This window comes from Salmo salar, chromosome 02 (assembly GCF_965601325.2).
Source record: "Salmo salar chromosome 02, fSalSal1, whole genome shotgun sequence".
Lineage (NCBI taxonomy): Eukaryota > Metazoa > Chordata > Actinopteri > Salmoniformes > Salmonidae > Salmo > Salmo salar.
The window spans coordinates 94,968,992-94,996,407 of record NC_138292.1 but is presented as its reverse complement, the minus strand read 5'-3'; positions in this window follow the sequence as shown (position 1 = coordinate 94,996,407).

The following is a 27,416-nucleotide window of genomic DNA, read 5'->3' as shown; positions in this document are numbered from 1 at the left end:
ATGGGAACAGTCATGATGTAGTGAATGTTTTAATAATACTGATGGGAACAGTCATGATGTAGTGAATGTTTTAATAATACTGATGGGAACAGTCATGATGTAGTGAATGTTTTAATAATACTGATGGGAACAGCCATGATGTAGTGAATGTTTCAATATGGGAACAGCCAGGATGTAGTGAATGTTTTAATAATACTGATGGTAACAGTCATGATGTAGTGAATGTTTTAATAATACTGATGGGAACAGTCATGATGTAGTGAATGTTTTAATAATACTGATGGGAACAGTCATGATGTAGTGAATGTTTTAATAATACTGATGGGAACAGCCATGATGTAGTGAATGTTTTAATATGGGAACAGTCATGATGTAGTGAATGTTTTAATAATACTGATGGGAACAGTCATGATGTGGTGAATGTTTTAATATGGGAACAGTCATGATGTAGTGAATATTTTAATAATACTGATGGGAACAGTCATGATGTAGTGAATGTTTTAATAATACTGATGGGAACAGTCATGATGTAGTGAATGTTTTAATAATACTGCTGGGAACAGGCATGATGTAGTGAATGTTTTAATATGGGAACAGCCAGGATGTAGTGAATGTTTTAATAATACTGATGGTAACAGTCATGATGTAGTGAATGTTTTAATAATACTGATGGGAACAGTCATGATGTAGTGAAGGTTTTAATAATACTGATGGGAACAGTCATGATGTAGTGAATGTTTTAATAATACTGATGGGAACAGTCAGTTTGTAGTGAATGTTTTAATATGGGAACAGTCATGATGTAGTGAATGTATTAATAATACTGATGGGAACAGTCAGGATGTAGTGAATATTTTAATAATACTGATGGGAACAGTCATGATGTAGTGAATGTTTTAATAATACTGCTGGGAACAGTCATGATGTAGTGAATGTTTTAATAATACTGATGGGACAGTCATGATGTAGTGAATGTTTTAATAATACTGATGGGAACAGTCATGATGTAGTGAATGTTTTAATATGGGAACAGTCATGATGTAGTGAATGTTTTAATAATACTGATGGGAACAGTCATGATGTAGTGAATGTTTTAATATGGGAACAGTCATGATGTAGTGAATGTTTTAATAATACTGATGGGAACAGTCATGATGTAGTGAATGTTTTAATATGGGAACAGTCATGATGTAGTGAATGTTTTAATAATACTGATGGGAACAGTCATGATGTAGTGAATGTTTAATAATACTGATGGGAACAGTCATGATGTAGTGAATGTTTTAATAATACTGATGGGAACAGTCATGATGTAGTGAATGTTTTAATAATACTGATGGAACAGTCATGATGTAGTGAATGTTTTAATAATACTGATGGGAACAGTCAGGATGTAGTGAATATTTTAATAATACTGATGGGAACAGTCATGATGTAGTGAATGTTTTAATAATACTGATGGGAACAGTCATGATGTAGTGAATGTTTTAATAATACTGATGGGAACAGTCATGATGTAGTGAGTGTTTTATTAATACTGATGGGAACAGCCAGGATGTAGTGAATGTTTTAATATGGGAACAGTCATGATGTAGTGAATGTTTTAATAATACTGATGGGAACAGCCATGATGTAGTGAATGTTTTAATATGGGAACAGTCATGATGTAGTGAATGTTTTAATAATACTGATGGGAACAGTCATGATGTAGTGAATGTTTTAATATGGGAACAGTCATGATGTAGTGAATGTTTTAATAATACTGATGGGAACAGTCAGGATGTAGTGAATGTTTTAATAATACTGATGGGAACAGTCATGATGTAGTGAATGTTTTAATAATACTGCTGGGAACAGTCATGATGTAGTGAATGTTTTAATAATACTGATGGGAACAGTCATGATGTAGTGAATGTTTTAATAATACTGATGGGAACAGTCATGATGTAGTGAATGTTTTAATAATACTGATGGGAACAGTCATGATGTAGTGAATGTTTTAATAATACTGATGGGAACAGTCATGATGTAGTGAATGTTTTTAATACTGGGAACAGTCATGATGTAGTGAATGTTTTAATAATACTGATGGGAACAGTCATGATGTAGTGAATGTTTTAATAATACTGATGGGAACAGTCATGATGTAGTGAATGTTTTAATAATACTGATGGGAACAGTCATGATGTAGTGAATGTTTTAATAATACTGATGGGAACAGTCATGATGTAGTGAATGTTTAATAATACTGATGGGAACAGTCATGATGTAGTGAATGTTTTAATAATACTGATGGGAACAGTCATGATGTAGTGAATGTTTTAATAATACTGATGGAACAGTCATGATGTAGTGAATGTTTTAATAATACTGATGGGAACAGTCATGATGTAGTGAATGTTTTAATAATCTGATGGGAACAGTCATGATGTAGTGAATGTTTTAATAATACTGATGGGAACAGTCATGATGTAGTGAATGTTTTAATATGGGAACAGTCATGATGTAGTGAATGTTTTAATAATACTGATGGGAACAGTCATGATGTAGTGAATGTTTATAATACTGGGGAACAGTCATGATGTAGTGAATGTTTTAATAATACTGATGGGAACAGTCATGATGTAGTGAATGTTTTAATAATACTGATGGGAACAGTCATGATGTAGTGAATGTTTTAATAATACTGATGGGAACAGTCATGATGTAGTGAATGTTTTAATAATACTGATGGGAACAGTCATGATGTAGTGAATGTTTTAATAATACTGATGGGAACAGTCATGATGTAGTGAATGTTTTAATAATACTGATGGGAACAGTCATGATGTAGTGAATGTTTTAATAATACTGATGGGAACAGTCATGATGTAGTGAATGTTTTAATAATACTGATGGGAACAGTCATGATGTAGTGAATGTTTTAAAATACTGATGGGAACAGTCATGATGTAGTGAATGTTTTAATAATACTGATGGGAACAGTCAGGATGTAGTGAATGTTTTAATATGGGAACAGTCATGATGTAGTGAATGTTTTAATAATACTGATGGGAACAGTCATGATGTAGTGAATGTTTTAATAATACTGATGGGAACAGTCATGATGTAGTGAATGTTTTAATAATACTGATGGGAACAGTCATGATGTAGTGAATGTTTTAATAATACTGATGGGAACAGTCATGATGTAGTGAATGTTTTAATAATACTGATGGGAACAGCCATGATGTAGTGAATGTTTTAATATGGGAACAGTCATGATGTAGTGAATGTTTTAATAATACTGATGGGAACAGTCATGATGTAGTGAATGTTTTAATATGGGAACAGTCATGATGTAGTGAATGTTTTAATAATACTGATGGGAACAGTCATGATGTAGTGAATGTTTTAATAATACTGATGGGAACAGTCATGATGTAGTGAATGTTTTAATAATACTGATGGGAACAGTCATGATGTAGTGAATGTTTTAATAATACTGTGGGAACAGTCATGATGTAGTGAATGTTTTAATAATACTGATGGGAACAGTCATGATGTAGTGAATGTTTTAATAATACTGATGGGAACAGTCATGATGTAGTGAATGTTTTAATAATACTGATGGGAACAGTCATGATGTAGTGAATGTTTTAATAATACTGATGGGAACAGTCATGATGTAGTGAATGTTTTAATATGGGAACAGTCATGATGTAGTGAATGTTTTAATAATACTGCTGGGAACAGTCATGATGTAGTGAATGTTTTAATACTGGGAACAGTCATGATGTAGTGAATGTTTTAATAATACTGATGGGAACAGTCATGATGTAGTGAATGTTTTAATAATACTGATGGGAACAGTCATGATGTAGTGAATGTTTTAATAATACTGATGGGAACAGTCATGATGTAGTGAATGTTTTAATAATACTGATGGGAACAGTCATGATGTAGTGAATGTTTTAATAATACTGATGGGAACAGTCATGATGTAGTGAATGTTTTAATAATACTGATGGGAACAGTCATGATGTAGTGAATGTTTTAATAATACTGATGGGAACAGTCATGATGTAGTGAATGTTTTAATAATACTGATGGGAACAGTCATGATGTAGTGAATGTTTTAATATGGGAACAGTCATGATGTAGTGAATGTTTTAATAATACTGATGGGAACAGTCATGATGTAGTGAATGTTTAATAATACTGATGGGAACAGTCATGATGTAGTGAATGTTTTAATAATACTGATGGGAACAGTCATGATGTAGTGAATGTTTTAATAATACTGTGGGAACAGTCATGATGTAGTGAATGTTTTAATAATACTGATGGGAACAGTCATGATGTAGTGAATGTTTTAATAATACTGATGGGAACAGTCATGATGTAGTGAATGTTTTAATAATACTGATGGGAACAGTCATGATGTAGTGAATGTTTTAATAATACTGATGGGAACAGTCAGGATGTAGTGAATGTTTTAATATGGGAACAGTCATGATGTAGTGAATGTTTTAATAATACTGATGGGAACAGTCATGATGTAGTGAATGTTTTAATAATACTGATGGGAACAGTCATGATGTAGTGAATGTTTTAATAATACTGATGGGAACAGTCATGATGTAGTGAATGTTTTAATAATACTGATGGGAACAGTCATGATGTAGTGAATGTTTTAATAATACTGATGGGAACAGTCATGATGTAGTGAATGTTTTAATAATACTGATGGGAACAGTCAGGATGTAGTGAATGTTTTAATAATACTGATGGGAACAGTCATGATGTAGTGAATGTTTTAATAATACTGATGGGAACAGTCATGATGTAGTGAATGTTTTAATATGGGAACAGTCATGATGTAGTGAATGTTTTAATAATACTGATGGGAACAGTCATGATGTAGTGAATGTTTTAATATGGGAACAGTCATGATGTAGTGAATGTTTTAATAATACTGATGGGAACAGTCATGATGTAGTGAATGTTTAATAATACTGATGGGAACAGTCATGATGTAGTGAATGTTTTAATAATACTGATGGGAACAGTCATGATGTAGTGAATGTTTTAATATGGGAACAGTCATGATGTAGTGAATGTTTTAATAATACTGATGGGAACAGTCATGATGTAGTGAATGTTTTAATAATACTGATGGGAACAGTCATGATGTAGTGAATGTTTTAATAATACTGATGGGAACAGTCATGATGTAGTGAATGTTTTAATAATACTGATGGGAACAGTCATGATGTAGTGAATGTTTTAATAATACTGATGGGAACAGTCATGATGTAGTGAATGTTTTAATAATACTGATGGGAACAGTCATGATGTAGTGAATGTTTTAATAATACTGATGGGAACAGTCATGATGTAGTGAATGTTTTAATACTGGGGAACAGTCATGATGTAGTGAATGTTTTAATAATACTGATGGGAACAGTCATGATGTAGTGAATGTTTTAATAATACTGATGGGAACAGTCATGATGTAGTGAATGTTTTAATATGGGAACAGTCATGATGTAGTGAATGTTTTAATAATACTGATGGGAACAGCCATGATGTAGTGAATGTTTTAATATGGGAACAGTCATGATGTAGTGAATGTTTTAATTATACTGATGGGAACAGTCATGATGTGGTGAATGTTTTAATATGGGAACAGTCATGATGTAGTGAATGTTTTAATAATACTGATGGGAACAGTCATGATGTAGTGAATGTTTTAATATGGGAACAGTCATGATGTAGTGAATGTTTTAATAATACTGATGGGAACAGTCATGATGTAGTGAATGTTTTAATATGGGAACAGTCATGATGTAGTGAATGTTTTAATAATACTGATGGGAACAGTCATGATGTAGTGAATGTTTTAATACTGTGGGAACAGTCATGATGTAGTGAATGTTTTAATAATACTGATGGGAACAGTCATGATGTAGTGAATGTTTTAATAATACTGATGGGAACAGTCATGATGTAGTGAATGTTTTAATAATACTGATGGGAACAGTCATGATGTAGTGAATGTTTTAATAATACTGATGGGAACAGTCATGATGTAGTGAATGTTTTAATAATACTGATGGGAACAGTCATGATGTAGTGAATGTTTTAATAATACTGATGGGAACAGTCATGATGTAGTGAATGTTTTAATAATACTGATGGGAACAGTCATGATGTAGTGAATGTTTTAATATGGGAACAGTCATGATGTAGTGAATGTTTTAATAATACTGATGGGAACAGCCATGATGTAGTGAATGTTTTAATATGGGAACAGTCATGATGTAGTGAATGTTTTAATTATACTGATGGGAACAGTCATGATGTAGTGAATGTTTTAATATGGGAACAGTCATGATGTAGTGAATGTTTTAATAATACTAATGGGAACAGTCATGATGTAGTGAATGTTTTAATATGGGAACAGTCATGATGTAGTGAATGTTTTAATAATACTGATGGGAACAGTCATGATGTAGTGAATGTTTAATAATACTGATGGGAACAGTCATGATGTAGTGAATGTTTTAATAATACTGATGGGAACAGTCATGATGTAGTGAATGTTTTAATAATACTGATGGGAACAGTCATGATGTAGTGAATGTTTTAATAATACTGATGGGAACAGTCATGATGTAGTGAATGTTTTAATAATACTGATGGGAACAGTCATGATGTAGTGAATGTTTTAATATGGGAACAGTCATGATGTAGTGAATGTTTTAATAATACTGATGGGAACAGTCATGATGTAGTGAATGTTTTAATATGGGAACAGTCATGATGTAGTGAATGTTTTAATAATACTGATGGGAACAGTCATGATGTAGTGAATGTTTTAATATGGGAACAGTCATGATGTAGTGAATGTTTTAATAATACTGATGGGAACAGTCATGATGTAGTGAATGTTTTATAATACTGATGGGAACAGTCATGATGTAGTGAATGTTTTAATATGGGAACAGTCATGATGTAGTGAATGTTTTAATAATACTGATGGGAACAGTCATGATGTAGTGAATGTTTTAATAATACTGATGGGAACAGTCATGATGTAGTGAATGTTTTAATAATACTGATGGGAACAGTCATGATGTAGTGAATGTTTTAATATGGGAACAGTCATGATGTAGTGAATGTTTTAATAATACTGATGGGAACAGTCATGATGTAGTGAATGTTTTAATACTGGGAACAGTCATGATGTAGTGAATGTTTTAATAATACTGATGGGAACAGTCATGATGTAGTGAATGTTTTAATAATACTGATGGGAACAGTCATGATGTAGTGAATGTTTTAATAATACTGATGGGAACAGTCATGATGTAGTGAATGTTTTAATATGGGAACAGTCATGATGTAGTGAATGTTTTAATAATACTGATGGGAACAGTCATGATGTAGTGAATGTTTTAATATGGGAACAGTCATGATGTAGTGAATGTTTTAATAATACTGATGGGAACAGTCATGATGTAGTGAATGTTTTAATAATACTGATGGGAACAGTCATGATGTAGTGAATGTTTTAATAATACTGATGGGAACAGTCATGATGTAGTGAATGTTTTAATAATACTGATGGGAACAGTCATGATGTAGTGAATGTTTTAATAATACTGATGGGAACAGTCATGATGTAGTGAATGTTTAATAATACTGATGGGAACAGTCATGATGTAGTGAATGTTTTAATAATACTGATGGGAACAGTCATGATGTAGTGAATGTTTTAATATGGGAACAGTCATGATGTAGTGAATGTTTTAATAATACTGATGGGAACAGTCATGATGTAGTGAATGTTTTAATAATACTGATGGGAACAGTCATGATGTAGTGAATGTTTTAATAATACTGATGGGAACAGTCATGATGTAGTGAATGTTTTAATACTGGGAACAGTCATGATGTAGTGAATGTTTTAATAATACTGATGGGAACAGTCATGATGTAGTGAATGTTTTAATAATACTGATGGAACAGTCATGATGTAGTGAATGTTTTAATACTGGGGAACAGTCATGATGTAGTGAATGTTTTAATAATACTGATGGGAACAGTCATGATGTAGTGAATGTTTTATAATATGGGGAACAGTCATGATGTAGTGAATGTTTATAATGATGGGAACAGTCATGATGTAGTGAATGTTTTAATACTGGGAACAGTCATGATGTAGTGAATGTTTTAATAATACTGATGGGAACAGTCATGATGTAGTGAATGTTTTAATAATACTGATGGGAACAGTCATGATGTAGTGAATGTTTTAATAATACTGATGGGAACAGTCATGATGTAGTGAATGTTTTAATAATACTGATGGGAACAGTCATGATGTAGTGAATGTTTTAATAATACTGATGGGAACAGTCATGATGTAGTGAATGTTTTAATAATACTGATGGGAACAGTCATGATGTAGTGAATGTTTTAATATGGGAACAGTCATGATGTAGTGAATGTTTTAATAATACTGATGGGAACAGTCATGATGTAGTGAATGTTTTAATAATACTGATGGGAACAGTCATGATGTAGTGAATGTTTTAATATCGGGGAACAGTCATGATGTAGTGAATGTTTTAATAATACTGATGGGAACAGTCATGATGTAGTGAATGTTTTAATATGGGAACAGTCATGATGTAGTGAATGTTTTAATAATACTGATGGGAACAGTCATGATGTAGTGAATGTTTTAATATGGGAACAGTCATGATGTAGTGAATGTTTTAATAATACTGATGGGAACAGTCATGATGTAGTGAATGTTTTAATATGGGAACAGTCATGATGTAGTGAATGTTTTAATAATACTGATGGAACAGTCATGATGTAGTGAATGTTTTAATAATACTGATGGGAACAGTCATGATGTAGTGAATGTTTTAATAATACTGATGGGAACAGTCATGATGTAGTGAATGTTTTAATAATACTGATGGGAACAGTCATGATGTAGTGAATGTTTTAATATGGGAACAGTCATGATGTAGTGAATGTTTTAATAATACTGATGGGAACAGTCATGATGTAGTGAATGTTTTAATATGGGAACAGTCATGATGTAGTGAATGTTTTAATAATACTGATGGGAACAGTCATGATGTAGTGAATGTTTTAATATGGGAACAGTCATGATGTAGTGAATGTTTTAATAATACTGATGGGAACAGTCATGATGTAGTGAATGTTTAATAATACTGATGGGAACAGTCATGATGTAGTGAATGTTTTAATAATACTGATGGGAACAGTCATGATGTAGTGAATGTTTTAAAATACTGATGGAACAGTCATGATGTAGTGAATGTTTTAATAATACTGATGGGAACAGTCATGATGTAGTGAATGTTTTAATATGGGAACAGTCATGATGTAGTGAATGTTTTAATAATACTGATGGGAACAGTCATGATGTAGTGAATGTTTTAATATGGGAACAGTCATGATGTAGTGAATGTTTTAATAATACTGATGGGAACAGTCATGATGTAGTGAATGTTTTAATATGGGAACAGTCATGATGTAGTGAATGTTTTAATAATACTGATGGGAACAGTCATGATGTAGTGAATGTTTTAATATGGGAACAGTCATGATGTAGTGAATGTTTTAATAATACTGATGGGAACAGTCATGATGTAGTGAATGTTTTAATATGGGAACAGTCATGATGTAGTGAATGTTTTAATAATACTGATGGGAACAGTCATGATGTAGTGAATGTTTTAATACTGGGAACAGTCATGATGTAGTGAATGTTTTAATAATACTGATGGGAACAGTCATGATGTAGTGAATGTTTTAATAATACTGATGGGAACAGTCATGATGTAGTGAATGTTTTAATAATACTGATGGGAACAGTCATGATGTAGTGAATGTTTTAATATGGGAACAGTCATGATGTAGTGAATGTTTTAATAATACTGATGGGAACAGTCATGATGTAGTGAATGTTTAATAATACTGATGGGAACAGTCATGATGTAGTGAATGTTTTAATAATACTGATGGGAACAGTCATGATGTAGTGAATGTTTTAATAATACTGATGGGAACAGTCATGATGTAGTGAATGTTTTAATAATACTGATGGGAACAGTCATGATGTAGTGAATGTTTTAATATGGGAACAGTCATGATGTAGTGAATGTTTTAATAATACTGATGGGAACAGTCATGATGTAGTGAATGTTTTAATACTGGGAACAGTCATGATGTAGTGAATGTTTTAATAATACTGATGGGAACAGTCATGATGTAGTGAATGTTTTAATATGGGAACAGTCATGATGTAGTGAATGTTTTAATAATACTGATGGGAACAGTCATGATGTAGTGAATGTTTTAATATGGGAACAGTCATGATGTAGTGAATGTTTTAATAATACTGATGGGAACAGTCATGATGTAGTGAATGTTTTAATATGGGAACAGTCATGATGTAGTGAATGTTTTAATAATACTGATGGGAACAGTCATGATGTAGTGAATGTTTTAATAATACTGATGGGAACAGTCATGATGTAGTGAATGTTTTAATAATACTGATGGGAACAGTCATGATGTAGTGAATGTTTTAATAATACTGATGGGAACAGTCATGATGTAGTGAATGTTTTAATAATACTGATGGGAACAGTCATGATGTAGTGAATGTTTTAATATGGGAACAGTCATGATGTAGTGAATGTTTATATACTGATGGGAACAGTCATGATGTAGTGAATGTTTTAATATGGGAACAGTCATGATGTAGTGAATGTTTTAATAATACTGATGGGAACAGTCATGATGTAGTGAATGTTTTAATATGGGAACAGTCATGATGTAGTGAATGTTTTAATAATACTGATGGGAACAGTCATGATGTAGTGAATGTTTTAATATGGGAACAGTCATGATGTAGTGAATGTTTTAATAATACTGATGGGAACAGTCATGATGTAGTGAATGTTTTAATAATACTGATGGGAACAGTCATGATGTAGTGAATGTTTTAATAATACTGATGGGAACAGTCATGATGTAGTGAATGTTTTAATAATACTGATGGGAACAGTCATGATGTAGTGAATGTTTTAATAATACTGATGGGAACAGTCATGATGTAGTGAATGTTTTAATAATACTGATGGGAACAGTCATGATGTAGTGAATGTTTTAATATGGGAACAGTCATGATGTAGTGAATGTTTTAATAATACTGATGGGAACAGTCATGATGTAGTGAATGTTTTAATAATACTGATGGAACAGTCATGATGTAGTGAATGTTTTAATATACTGATGGGAACAGTCATGATGTAGTGAATGTTTTATAATACTGATGGGAACAGTCATGATGTAGTGAATGTTTTAATAATACTGATGGGAACAGTCATGATGTAGTGAATGTTTTAATAATACTGATGGGAACAGTCATGATGTAGTGAATGTTTTAATAATACTGATGGGAACAGTCATGATGTAGTGAATGTTTAATAATACTGATGGGAACAGTCATGATGTAGTGAATGTTTTAATAATACTGATGGGAACAGTCATGATGTAGTGAATGTTTTAATAATACTGATGGGAACAGTCATGATGTAGTGAATGTTTTAATAATACTGTGGAACAGTCATGATGTAGTGAATGTTTTAATAATACTGATGGAACAGTCATGATGTAGTGAATGTTTTATAATACTGATGGAACAGTCATGATGTAGTGAATGTTTTAATATGGGAACAGTCATGATGTAGTGAATGTTTTAATAATACTGATGGGAACAGCCATGATGTAGTGAATGTTTTAATATGGGAACAGTCATGATGTAGTGAATGTTTTAATAATACTGATGGGAACAGTCATGATGTAGTGAATGTTTTAATACTGGGGAACAGTCATGATGTAGTGAATGTTTTAATAATACTGATGGGAACAGTCATGATGTAGTGAATGTTTTAATACTGGGGAACAGTCATGATGTAGTGAATGTTTTAATATACTGATGGGAACAGTCATGATGTAGTGAATGTTTTAATACTGAGGAACAGTCATGATGTAGTGAATGTTTTAATAATACTGATGGGAACAGTCATGATGTAGTGAATGTTTTAATATGGGAACAGTCATGATGTAGTGAATGTTTTAATAATACTGATGGGAACAGTCATGATGTAGTGAATGTTTAATAATACTGATGGGAACAGTCATGATGTAGTGAATGTTTTAATAATACTGATGGGAACAGTCATGATGTAGTGAATGTTTTAATAATACTGATGGGAACAGTCATGATGTAGTGAATGTTTTAATAATACTGATGGGAACAGTCATGATGTAGTGAATGTTTTAATAATACTGATGGGAACAGTCATGATGTAGTGAATGTTTTAATAATACTGATGGGAACAGTCATGATGTAGTGAATGTTTTAATAATACTGATGGGAACAGTCATGATGTAGTGAATGTTTTAATATGGGAACAGTCATGATGTAGTGAATGTTTTAATAATACTGATGGGAACAGTCATGATGTAGTGAATGTTTTAATATGGGAACAGTCATGATGTAGTGAATGTTTTAATTATACTGATGGGAACAGTCATGATGTGGTGAATGTTTTAATATGGGAACAGTCATGATGTAGTGAATGTTTTAATAATACTGATGGGAACAGTCATGATGTAGTGAATGTTTTAATAATACTGTGGGAACAGTCATGATGTAGTGAATGTTTAATAATACTGATGGGAACAGTCATGATGTAGTGAATGTTTTAATAATACTGATGGAACAGTCATGATGTAGTGAATGTTTTAATAATACTGATGGGAACAGTCATGATGTAGTGAATGTTTTAATATGGGAACAGTCATGATGTAGTGAATGTTTTAATAATACTGATGGGAACAGTCATGATGTAGTGAATGTTTAATAATACTGATGGGAACAGTCATGATGTAGTGAATGTTTTAATAATACTGATGGGAACAGTCATGATGTAGTGAATGTTTTAATAATACTGATGGGAACAGTCATGATGTAGTGAATGTTTTAATATGGGAACAGTCATGATGTAGTGAATGTTTTAATAATACTGATGGGAACAGTCATGATGTAGTGAATGTTTTAATAATACTGATGGGAACAGTCATGATGTAGTGAATGTTTTAATATGGGAACAGTCATGATGTAGTGAATGTTTTATAATACTGATGGGAACAGTCATGATGTAGTGAATGTTTAATAATACTGATGGGAACAGTCATGATGTAGTGAATGTTTTAATAATACTGATGGGAACAGTCATGATGTAGTGAATGTTTTAATAATACTGATGGAACAGTCATGATGTAGTGAATGTTTTAATAATACTGATGGGAACAGTCATGATGTAGTGAATGTTTTAATATGGGAACAGTCATGATGTAGTGAATGTTTTAATAATACTGATGGGAACAGTCATGATGTAGTGAATGTTTTAATATGGGAACAGTCATGATGTAGTGAATGTTTTAATAATACTGATGGGAACAGTCATGATGTAGTGAATGTTTTAATATGGGAACAGTCATGATGTAGTGAATGTTTTAATAATACTGATGGGAACAGTCATGATGTAGTGAATGTTTTAATATGGGAACAGTCATGATGTAGTGAATGTTTTATAATACTGATGGGAACAGTCATGATGTAGTGAATGTTTTAATATGGGAACAGTCATGATGTAGTGAATGTTTTAATATCGGGGAACAGTCATGATGTAGTGAATGTTTTAATAATACTGATGGGAACAGTCATGATGTAGTGAATGTTTTAATAATACTGATGGGAACAGTCATGATGTAGTGAATGTTTTAATATGGGAACAGTCATGATGTAGTGAATGTTTTAATAATACTGATGGGAACAGTCATGATGTAGTGAATGTTTTAATATACTGATGGGAACAGTCATGATGTAGTGAATGTTTTAATATGGGAACAGTCATGATGTAGTGAATGTTTTAATAATACTGATGGGAACAGTCATGATGTAGTGAATGTTTTAATATGGGAACAGTCATGATGTAGTGAATGTTTTAATAATACTGATGGGAACAGTCATGATGTAGTGAATGTTTTAATATGGGAACAGTCATGATGTAGTGAATGTTTTAATAATACTGATGGGAACAGTCATGATGTAGTGAATGTTTTAATATGGGAACAGTCATGATGTAGTGAATGTTTTAATAATACTGATGGGAACAGTCATGATGTAGTGAATGTTTAATAATACTGATGGGAACAGTCATGATGTAGTGAATGTTTTAATAATACTGATGGGAACAGTCATGATGTAGTGAATGTTTTATATACTGATGGGAACAGTCATGATGTAGTGAATGTTTTAATATTGGGAACAGTCATGATGTAGTGAATGTTTTAATAATACTGATGGGAACAGTCATGATGTAGTGAATGTTTTAATAATACTGATGGGAACAGTCATGATGTAGTGAATGTTTTAATATGGGAACAGTCATGATGTAGTGAATGTTTTAATAATACTGATGGGAACAGTCATGATGTAGTGAATGTTTTAATATGGGAACAGTCATGATGTAGTGAATGTTTTAATATACTGATGGGAACAGTCATGATGTAGTGAATGTTTTAATATGGGAACAGTCATGATGTAGTGAATGTTTTAATATACTATGGGAACAGTCATGATGTAGTGAATGTTTTAATATGGGAACAGTCATGATGTAGTGAATGTTTTAATAATACTGATGGGAACAGTCATGATGTAGTGAATGTTTAATAATACTGATGGGAACAGTCATGATGTAGTGAATGTTTTAATAATACTGATGGGAACAGTCATGATGTAGTGAATGTTTTAATATACTGGGAACAGTCATGATGTAGTGAATGTTTTAATAATACTGATGGGAACAGTCATGATGTAGTGAATGTTTAATAATACTGATGGGAACAGTCATGATGTAGTGAATGTTTTAATAATACTGATGGAACAGTCATGATGTAGTGAATGTTTTAATATGGGAACAGTCATGATGTAGTGAATGTTTTATAATACTGATGGGAACAGTCAGGATGTAGTGAATGTTTTAATATGGGAACAGTCATGATGTAGTGAATGTTTTAATAATACTGATGGGAACAGTCATGATGTAGTGAATGTTTTAATATGGGAACAGTCATGATGTAGTGAATGTTTTAATAATACTGATGGGAACAGTCATGATGTAGTGAATGTTTTAATATGGGAACAGTCATGATGTAGTGAATGTTTTAATAATACTGATGGGAACAGTCATGATGTAGTGAATGTTTTATAATACTGGGAACAGTCATGATGTAGTGAATGTTTTAATATACTGATGGGAACAGTCATGATGTAGTGAATGTTTTAATATGGGAACAGTCATGATGTAGTGAATGTTTTAATAATACTGATGGGAACAGTCATGATGTAGTGAATGTTTTAATATCGGGGAACAGTCATGATGTAGTGAATGTTTTAATATGGGAACAGTCATGATGTAGTGAATGTTTTAATCATGGGAACAGTCATGATGTAGTGAATGTTTTAATATGGGAACAGTCATGATGTAGTGAATGTTTTAATATGGGAACAGTCATGATGTAGTGAATGTTTAATAATACTGATGGGAACAGTCATGATGTAGTGAATGTTTTAATATGGGGAACAGTCATGATGTAGTGAATGTTTTAATAATACTGATGGGAACAGTCATGATGTAGTGAATGTTTTAATATGGGAACAGTCATGATGTAGTGAATGTTTTAATATGGGGAACAGTCATGATGTAGTGAATGTTTTAATATGGGAACAGTCATGATGTAGTGAATGTTTTAATATCGGGAACAGTCATGATGTAGTGAATGTTTTAATATGGGAACAGTCATGATGTAGTGAATGTTTTTAATATGGGAACAGTCATGATGTAGTGAATGTTTAATAATACTGATGGGAACAGTCATGATGTAGTGAATGTTTTAATATGGGAACAGTCATGATGTAGTGAATGTTTTAATATGGGAACAGTCATGATGTAGTGAATGTTTTAATAATACTGATGGGAACAGTCATGATGTAGTGAATGTTTAATAATACTGTGGGAACAGTCATGATGTAGTGAATGTTTTAATATACTGAGGGAACAGTCATGATGTAGTGAATGTTTTATAATACTGATGGGAACAGTCATGATGTAGTGAATGTTTTAATATGGGAACAGTCATGATGTAGTGAATGTTTTAATATGGGAACAGTCATGATGTAGTGAATGTTTTATACTGATGGGAACAGTCATGATGTAGTGAATGTTTTAATATGGGAACAGTCATGATGTAGTGAATGTTTTAATAATACTGATGGGAACAGTCATGATGTAGTGAATGTTTTAATATGGGAACAGTCATGATGTAGTGAATGTTTTAATAATACTGATGGGAACAGTCATGATGTAGTGAATGTTTAATAATACTGATGGGAACAGTCATGATGTAGTGAATGTTTTAATATGGGAACAGTCATGATGTAGTGAATGTTTTAATATGGGAACAGTCATGATGTAGTGAATGTTTTAATAATACTGATGGGAACAGTCATGATGTAGTGAATGTTTTAATATGGGAACAGTCATGATGTAGTGAATGTTTTAATAATACTGATGGGAACAGTCATGATGTAGTGAATGTTTTAATATTGGGAACAGTCATGATGTAGTGAATGTTTTAATATGTGGGAACAGTCATGATGTAGTGAATGTTTTAATATGGGAACAGTCATGATGTAGTGAATGTTTTAATAATACTGATGGAACAGTCATGATGTAGTGAATGTTTTAATATGGGAACAGTCATGATGTAGTGAATGTTTTAATAATACTGATGGGAACAGTCATGATGTAGTGAATGTTTTAATATGGGAACAGTCATGATGTAGTGAATGTTTTAATACTGATGGGAACAGTCATGATGTAGTGAATGTTTTAATATGGGAACAGTCATGATGTAGTGAATGTTTTAATATGGGAACAGTCATGATGTAGTGAATGTTTTAATACTGGGAACAGTCATGATGTAGTGAATGTTTTAATATGGGAACAGTCATGATGTAGTGAATGTTTTAATACTGATGGAACAGTCATGATGTAGTGAATGTTTTAATATGGGAACAGTCATGATGTAGTGAATGTTTTAATATGGGAACAGTCATGATGTAGTGAATGTTTTAATATGGGAACAGTCATGATGTAGTGAATGTTTTAATATGGGAACAGTCATGATGTAGTGAATGTTTTAATATGGGAACAGTCATGATGTAGTGAATGTTTTAATATGGGAACAGTCATGATGTAGTGAATGTTTTAATATGGGAACAGTCATGATGTAGTGAATGTTTAATAATACTGATGGGAACAGTCATGATGTAGTGAATGTTTTAATATGGGAACAGTCATGATGTAGTGAATGTTTTAATATACTGATGGGAACAGTCATGATGTAGTGAATGTTTTAATATGGGAACAGTCATGATGTAGTGAATGTTTTAATATGGGAACAGTCATGATGTAGTGAATGTTTTAATACTGATGGGAACAGTCATGATGTAGTGAATGTTTTAATATGGGAACAGTCATGATGTAGTGAATGTTTTAATATGGGAACAGTCATGATGTAGTGAATGTTTTAATACTGTGGAACAGTCATGATGTAGTGAATGTTTTAATATGGGAACAGTCATGATGTAGTGAATGTTTTAATATGGGAACAGTCATGATGTAGTGAATGTTTTAATATGGGAACAGTCATGATGTAGTGAATGTTTTAATATGGGAACAGTCATGATGTAGTGAATGTTTTAATATGGGAACAGTCATGATGTAGTGAATGTTTTAATATGGGAACAGTCATGATGTAGTGAATGTTTTAATAATACTGATGGGAACAGTCATGATGTAGTGAATGTTTTAATATGGGAACAGTCATGATGTAGTGAATGTTTTAATAATACTGATGGGAACAGTCATGATGTAGTGAATGTTTTAATATGGGAACAGTCATGATGTAGTGAATGTTTTAATATGGGAACAGTCATGATGTAGTGAATGTTTTAATATGGGAACAGTCATGATGTAGTGAATGTTTTAATAATACTGATGGAACAGTCATGATGTAGTGAATGTTTTAATACTGGGAACAGTCATGATGTAGTGAATGTTTTAATATGGGAACAGTCATGATGTAGTGAATGTTTTAATATGGGAACAGTCATGATGTAGTGAATGTTTTAATATGGGAACAGTCATGATGTAGTGAATGTTTTAATAATACTGATGGGAACAGTCATGATGTAGTGAATGTTTTAATACTGATGGGAACAGTCATGATGTAGTGAATGTTTTATATACTGTGGGAACAGTCATGATGTAGTGAATGTTTTAAATACTGATGGGAACAGTCATGATGTAGTGAATGTTTAATAATACTGATGGAACAGTCATGATGTAGTGAATGTTTTAATATGGGAACAGTCATGATGTAGTGAATGTTTTAATATGGGGAACAGTCATGATGTAGTGAATGTTTTAATATGGGAACAGTCATGATGTAGTGAATGTTTTAATACTGGGAACAGTCATGATGTAGTGAATGTTTTAATATGGGAACAGTCATGATGTAGTGAATGTTTTAATATGGGAACAGTCATGATGTAGTGAATGTTTTAATATGGGAACAGTCATGATGTAGTGAATGTTTTAATATGGGAACAGTCATGATGTAGTGAATGTTTTAATATGGGAACAGTCATGATGTAGTGAATGTTTTAATATGGGAACAGTCATGATGTAGTGAATGTTTTAATATGGGAACAGTCATGATGTAGTGAATGTTTTAATATGGGAACAGTCATGATGTAGTGAATGTTTTAATACTGATGGAACAGTCATGATGTAGTGAATGTTTTAATATGGGAACAGTCATGATGTAGTGAATGTTTAATAATACTGATGGGAACAGTCATGATGTAGTGAATGTTTTAATATGGGAACAGTCATGATGTAGTGAATGTTTTAATATGGGAACAGTCATGATGTAGTGAATGTTTTAATATGGGAACAGTCATGATGTAGTGAATGTTTTAATATGGGAACAGTCATGATGTAGTGAATGTTTTAATATGGGAACAGTCATGATGTAGTGAATGTTTTAATATGGGAACAGTCATGATGTAGTGAATGTTTTTAATACTGATGGAACAGTCATGATGTAGTGAATGTTTTAATATGGGAACAGTCATGATGTAGTGAATGTTTTAATATGGGAACAGTCATGATGTAGTGAATGTTTTAATATGGGAACAGTCATGATGTAGTGAATGTTTTAATATGGGAACAGTCATGATGTAGTGAATGTTTTAATATGGGAACAGTCATGATGTAGTGAATGTTTTAATATGGGAACAGTCATGATGTAGTGAATGTTTTAATATGGGAACAGTCATGATGTAGTGAATGTTTTAATATGGGAACAGTCATGATGTAGTGAATGTTTTAATACTGAGGGAACAGTCATGATGTAGTGAATGTTTTAATATGGGAACAGTCATGATGTAGTGAATGTTTTAATATGGGAACAGTCATGATGTAGTGAATGTTTTAATATGGGAACAGTCATGATGTAGTGAATGTTTTAATATGGGAACAGTCATGATGTAGTGAATGTTTTAATATGGGAACAGTCATGATGTAGTGAATGTTTTAATATGGGAACAGTCATGATGTAGTGAATGTTTTAATATGGGAACAGTCATGATGTAGTGAATGTTTTAATATGGGAACAGTCATGATGTAGTGAATGTTTTAATATGGGAACAGTCATGATGTAGTGAATGTTTTAATATGGGAACAGTCATGATGTAGTGAATGTTTTAATATGGGAACAGTCATGATGTAGTGAATGTTTTAATATGGGAACAGTCATGATGTAGTGAATGTTTTAATATGGGAACAGTCATGATGTAGTGAATGTTTTAATATGGGAACAGTCATGATGTAGTGAATGTTTTAATATGGGAACAGTCATGATGTAGTGAATGTTTTAATATGGGAACAGTCATGATGTAGTGAATGTTTTAATATGGGAACAGTCATGATGTAGTGAATGTTTTAATATGGGAACAGTCATGATGTAGTGAATGTTTTAATATGGGAACAGTCATGATGTAGTGAATGTTTTAATATGGGAACAGTCATGATGTAGTGAATGTTTTAATACTGGGAACAGTCATGATGTAGTGAATGTTTTAATATGGGAACAGTCATGATGTAGTGAATGTTTTAATATGGGAACAGTCATGATGTAGTGAATGTTTTAATATGGGAACAGTCATGATGTAGTGAATGTTTTAATATGGGAACAGTCATGATGTAGTGAATGTTTTAATATGGGAACAGTCATGATGTAGTGAATGTTTTAATATGGGAACAGTCATGATGTAGTGAATGTTTTAATATGGGAACAGTCATGATGTAGTGAATGTTTTAATATGGGAACAGTCATGATGTAGTGAATGTTTTAATATGGGAACAGTCATGATGTAGTGAATGTTTTAATATGGGAACAGTCATGATGTAGTGAATGTTTTAATATGGGAACAGTCATGATGTAGTGAATGTTTTAATATGGGAACAGTCATGATGTAGTGAATGTTTTAATATGGGAACAGTCATGATGTAGTGAATGTTTTAATATGGGAACAGTCATGATGTAGTGAATGTTTTAATATGGGAACAGTCATGATGTAGTGAATGTTTTAATACTGGGAACAGTCATGATGTAGTGAATGTTTTAATATGGGAACAGTCATGATGTAGTGAATGTTTAATAATACTGATGGGAACAGTCATGATGTAGTGAATGTTTTAATATGGGAACAGTCATGATGTAGTGAATGTTTTAATATGATGGGAACAGTCATGATGTAGTGAATGTTTTAATATGGGAACAGTCATGATGTAGTGAATGTTTTAATATGGGAACAGTCATGATGTAGTGAATGTTTTAATATGGGAACAGTCATGATGTAGTGAATGTTTTAATATGGGAACAGTCATGATGTAGTGAATGTTTTAATATGGGAACAGTCATGATGTAGTGAATGTTTTAATATGGGAACAGTCATGATGTAGTGAATGTTTTAATATGGGAACAGTCATGATGTAGTGAATGTTTTAATATGGGAACAGTCATGATGTAGTGAATGTTTTAATATGGGAACAGTCATGATGTAGTGAATGTTTTAATATGGGAACAGTCATGATGTAGTGAATGTTTTAATATGGGAACAGTCATGATGTAGTGAATGTTTTAATATGGGAACAGTCATGATGTAGTGAATGTTTTAATATGGGAACAGTCATGATGTAGTGAATGTTTATAATACTGATGGGAACAGTCATGATGTAGTGAATGTTTTAATATGGGAACAGTCATGATGTAGTGAATGTTTTAATACTGGGGAACAGTCATGATGTAGTGAATGTTTTAATATGGGAACAGTCATGATGTAGTGAATGTTTTAATATGGGAACAGTCATGATGTAGTGAATGTTTTAATATGGGAACAGTCATGATGTAGTGAATGTTTTAATATGGGAACAGTCATGATGTAGTGAATGTTTTAATATGGGAACAGTCATGATGTAGTGAATGTTTTAATATGGGAACAGTCATGATGTAGTGAATGTTTTAATATGGGAACAGTCATGATGTAGTGAATGTTTTAATATGGGAACAGTCATGATGTAGTGAATGTTTTAATATGGGAACAGTCATGATGTAGTGAATGTTTTAATATGGGAACAGTCATGATGTAGTGAATGTTTTAATAATACTGATGGAACAGTCATGATGTAGTGAATGTTTTAATATGGGAACAGTCATGATGTAGTGAATGTTTTAACTATGGGAACAGTCATGATGTAGTGAATGTTTTAATATGGGAACAGTCATGATGTAGTGAATGTTTTAATATGGGAACAGTCATGATGTAGTGAATGTTTTAATATGGGAACAGTCATGATGTAGTGAATGTTTTAATATGGGAACAGTCATGATGTAGTGAATGTTTTAATATGGGAACAGTCATGATGTAGTGAATGTTTTAATATGGGAACAGTCATGATGTAGTGAATGTTTTAATATGGGAACAGTCATGATGTAGTGAATGTTTTAATATGGGAACAGTCATGATGTAGTGAATGTTTTAATATGGGAACAGTCATGATGTAGTGAATGTTTTAATATGGGAACAGTCATGATGTAGTGAATGTTTTAATATGGGAACAGTCATGATGTAGTGAATGTTTTAATATGGGAACAGTCATGATGTAGTGAATGTTTTAATACTGATGGAACAGTCATGATGTAGTGAATGTTTTAATATGGGAACAGTCATGATGTAGTGAATGTTTTAAATATGGGAACAGTCATGATGTAGTGAATGTTTTAATATGGGAACAGTCATGATGTAGTGAATGTTTTAATATGGGAACAGTCATGATGTAGTGAATGTTTTAAATACTGAGGGAACAGTCATGATGTAGTGAATGTTTTAATATGGGAACAGTCATGATGTAGTGAATGTTTTAATATGGGAACAGTCATGATGTAGTGAATGTTTTAATATGGGAACAGTCATGATGTAGTGAATGTTTTAATATGGGAACAGTCATGATGTAGTGAATGTTTTAATATGGGAACAGTCATGATGTAGTGAATGTTTTAATATGGGAACAGTCATGATGTAGTGAATGTTTTAATATGGGAACAGTCATGATGTAGTGAATGTTTTAATATGGGGAACAGTCATGATGTAGTGAATGTTTTAATATGGGAACAGTCATGATGTAGTGAATGTTTTAATATGGGAACAGTCATGATGTAGTGAATGTTTTAATATGGGAACAGTCATGATGTAGTGAATGTTTTAATATGGGAACAGTCATGATGTAGTGAATGTTTTAATATGGGAACAGTCATGATGTAGTGAATGTTTTAATATGGGAACAGTCATGATGTAGTGAATGTTTTAATATGGGAACAGTCATGATGTAGTGAATGTTTATAATACTGATGGAACAGTCATGATGTAGTGAATGTTTTAATATGGGAACAGTCATGATGTAGTGAATGTTTTAATATGGGAACAGTCATGATGTAGTGAATGTTTTAATATGGGAACAGTCATGATGTAGTGAATGTTTTAATACTGGGAACAGTCATGATGTAGTGAATGTTTTAATATGGGAACAGTCATGATGTAGTGAATGTTTTAATATGGGAACAGTCATGATGTAGTGAATGTTTTAATATGGGAACAGTCATGATGTAGTGAATGTTTTAATAATACTGATGGGAACAGTCATGATGTAGTGAATGTTTTAATATGGGAACAGTCATGATGTAGTGAATGTTTTAATATGGGAACAGTCATGATGTAGTGAATGTTTTAATATGGGAACAGTCATGATGTAGTGAATGTTTTAATATGGGAACAGTCATGATGTAGTGAATGTTTTAATATGGGAACAGTCATGATGTAGTGAATGTTTTAATATGGGAACAGTCATGATGTAGTGAATGTTTTAATATGGGAACAGTCATGATGTAGTGAATGTTTTAATATGGGAACAGTCATGATGTAGTGAATGTTTTAATATGGGAACAGTCATGATGTAGTGAATGTTTTAATATTGGGAACAGTCATGATGTAGTGAATGTTTTAATATGGGAACAGTCATGATGTAGTGAATGTTTTAATATGGGAACAGTCATGATGTAGTGAATGTTTTAATATGGGAACAGTCATGATGTAGTGAATGTTTTAATATGGGAACAGTCATGATGTAGTGAATGTTTTAATATGGGAACAGTCATGATGTAGTGAATGTTTTAATATGGGAACAGTCATGATGTAGTGAATGTTTTAATATGGGAACAGTCATGATGTAGTGAATGTTTTAATATGGGAACAGTCATGATGTAGTGAATGTTTTAATATGGGAACAGTCATGATGTAGTGAATGTTTTAATATGGGAACAGTCATGATGTAGTGAATGTTTTAATATGGGAACAGTCATGATGTAGTGAATGTTTTAATATGGGAACAGTCATGATGTAGTGAATGTTTTAATATGGGAACAGTCATGATGTAGTGAATGTTTTAATATGGGAACAGTCATGATGTAGTGAATGTTTTAATATGGGAACAGTCATGATGTAGTGAATGTTTTAATATGGGAACAGTCATGATGTAGTGAATGTTTTAATATGGGAACAGTCATGATGTAGTGAATGTTTTAATATGGGAACAGTCATGATGTAGTGAATGTTTTAATATGGGAACAGTCATGATGTAGTGAATGTTTTAATATGGGAACAGTCATGATGTAGTGAATGTTTTAATATGGGAACAGTCATGATGTAGTGAATGTTTTAATATGGGAACAGTCATGATGTAGTGAATGTTTTAATATGGGAACAGTCATGATGTAGTGAATGTTTTAATATGGGAACAGTCATGATGTAGTGAATGTTTTAATATGGGAACAGTCATGATGTAGTGAATGTTTTAATATGGGAACAGTCATGATGTAGTGAATGTTTTAATATGGGAACAGTCATGATGTAGTGAATGTTTTAATATGGGAACAGTCATGATGTAGTGAATGTTTTAATATGGGAACAGTCATGATGTAGTGAATGTTTTAATATGGGAACAGTCATGATGTAGTGAATGTTTTAATATGGGAACAGTCATGATGTAGTGAATGTTTTAATATGGGAACAGTCATGATGTAGTGAATGTTTTAATATGGGAACAGTCATGATGTAGTGAATGTTTTAATACTGGGAACAGTCATGATGTAGTGAATGTTTTAATATGGGAACAGTCATGATGTAGTGAATGTTTTAATATGGGAACAGTCATGATGTAGTGAATGTTTTAATATGGGAACAGTCATGATGTAGTGAATGTTTTAATATGGGAACAGTCATGATGTAGTGAATGTTTTAATACTGGGAACAGTCATGATGTAGTGAATGTTTTAATATGGGAACAGTCATGATGTAGTGAATGTTTTAATATGGGAACAGTCATGATGTAGTGAATGTTTTAATATGGGAACAGTCATGATGTAGTGAATGTTTTAATATGGGAACAGTCATGATGTAGTGAATGTTTTAATATGGGAACAGTCATGATGTAGTGAATGTTTTAATATGGGAACAGTCATGATGTAGTGAATGTTTTAATATGGGAACAGTCATGATGTAGTGAATGTTTTAATATGGGAACAGTCATGATGTAGTGAATGTTTTAATACTGGGAACAGTCATGATGTAGTGAATGTTTTAATATGGGAACAGTCATGATGTAGTGAATGTTTTAATATGGGAACAGTCATGATGTAGTGAATGTTTTAATATGGGAACAGTCATGATGTAGTGAATGTTTTAATATGGGAACAGTCATGATGTAGTGAATGTTTTAATATGGGAACAGTCATGATGTAGTGAATGTTTTAATATGGGAACAGTCATGATGTAGTGAATGTTTTAATATGGGAACAGTCATGATGTAGTGAATGTTTTAATATGGGAACAGTCATGATGTAGTGAATGTTTTAATATGGGAACAGTCATGATGTAGTGAATGTTTTAATAATACTGATGGGAACAGTCATGATGTAGTGAATGTTTTAATATGGGAACAGTCATGATGTAGTGAATGTTTTAATATGGGAACAGTCATGATGTAGTGAATGTTTTAATATGGGAACAGTCATGATGTAGTGAATGTTTTAATATGGGAACAGTCATGATGTAGTGAATGTTTTAATATGGGAACAGTCATGATGTAGTGAATGTTTTAATATGGGAACAGTCATGATGTAGTGAATGTTTTAATATGGGAACAGTCATGATGTAGTGAATGTTTTAATATGGGAACAGTCATGATGTAGTGAATGTTTTAATATGGGAACAGTCATGATGTAGTGAATGTTTTAATATGGGAACAGTCATGATGTAGTGAATGTTTTAATATGGGAACAGTCATGATGTAGTGAATGTTTTAATATGGGAACAGTCATGATGTAGTGAATGTTTTAATATGGGAACAGTCATGATGTAGTGAATGTTTTAATATGGGAACAGTCATGATGTAGTGAATGTTTTAATATGGGAACAGTCATGATGTAGTGAATGTTTTAATATGGGAACAGTCATGATGTAGTGAATGTTTTAATATGGGAACAGTCATGATGTAGTGAATGTTTTAATATGGGAACAGTCATGATGTAGTGAATGTTTTAATATGGGAACAGTCATGATGTAGTGAATGTTTTAATATGGGAACAGTCATGATGTAGTGAATGTTTTAATATGGGAACAGTCATGATGTAGTGAATGTTTTAATAATGGGAACAGTCATGATGTAGTGAATGTTTTAATATGGGAACAGTCATGATGTAGTGAATGTTTTAATATGGGAACAGTCATGATGTAGTGAATGTTTTAATATGGGAACAGTCATGATGTAGTGAATGTTTTAATATGGGAACAGTCATGATGTAGTGAATGTTTTAATATGGGAACAGTCATGATGTAGTGAATGTTTTAATATGGGAACAGTCATGATGTAGTGAATGTTTTAATATGGGAACAGTCATGATGTAGTGAATGTTTTAATATGGGAACAGTCATGATGTAGTGAATGTTTTAATATGGGAACAGTCATGATGTAGTGAATGTTTTAATATGGGAACAGTCATGATGTAGTGAATGTTTTAATATGGGAACAGTCATGATGTAGTGAATGTTTTAATATGGGAACAGTCATGATGTAGTGAATGTTTTAATATGGGAACAGTCATGATGTAGTGAATGTTTTAATATGGGAACAGTCATGATGTAGTGAATGTTTTAATATGGGAACAGTCATGATGTAGTGAATGTTTTAATATGGGAACAGTCATGATGTAGTGAATGTTTTAATATGGGAACAGTCATGATGTAGTGAATGTTTTAATATGGGAACAGTCATGATGTAGTGAATGTTTTAATATGGGAACAGTCATGATGTAGTGAATGTTTAATAATACTGATGGGAACAGTCATGATGTAGTGAATGTTTTAATATGGGAACAGTCATGATGTAGTGAATGTTTTAATATGGGAACAGTCATGATGTAGTGAATGTTTTAATATGGGAACAGTCATGATGTAGTGAATGTTTTAATATGGGAACAGTCATGATGTAGTGAATGTTTTA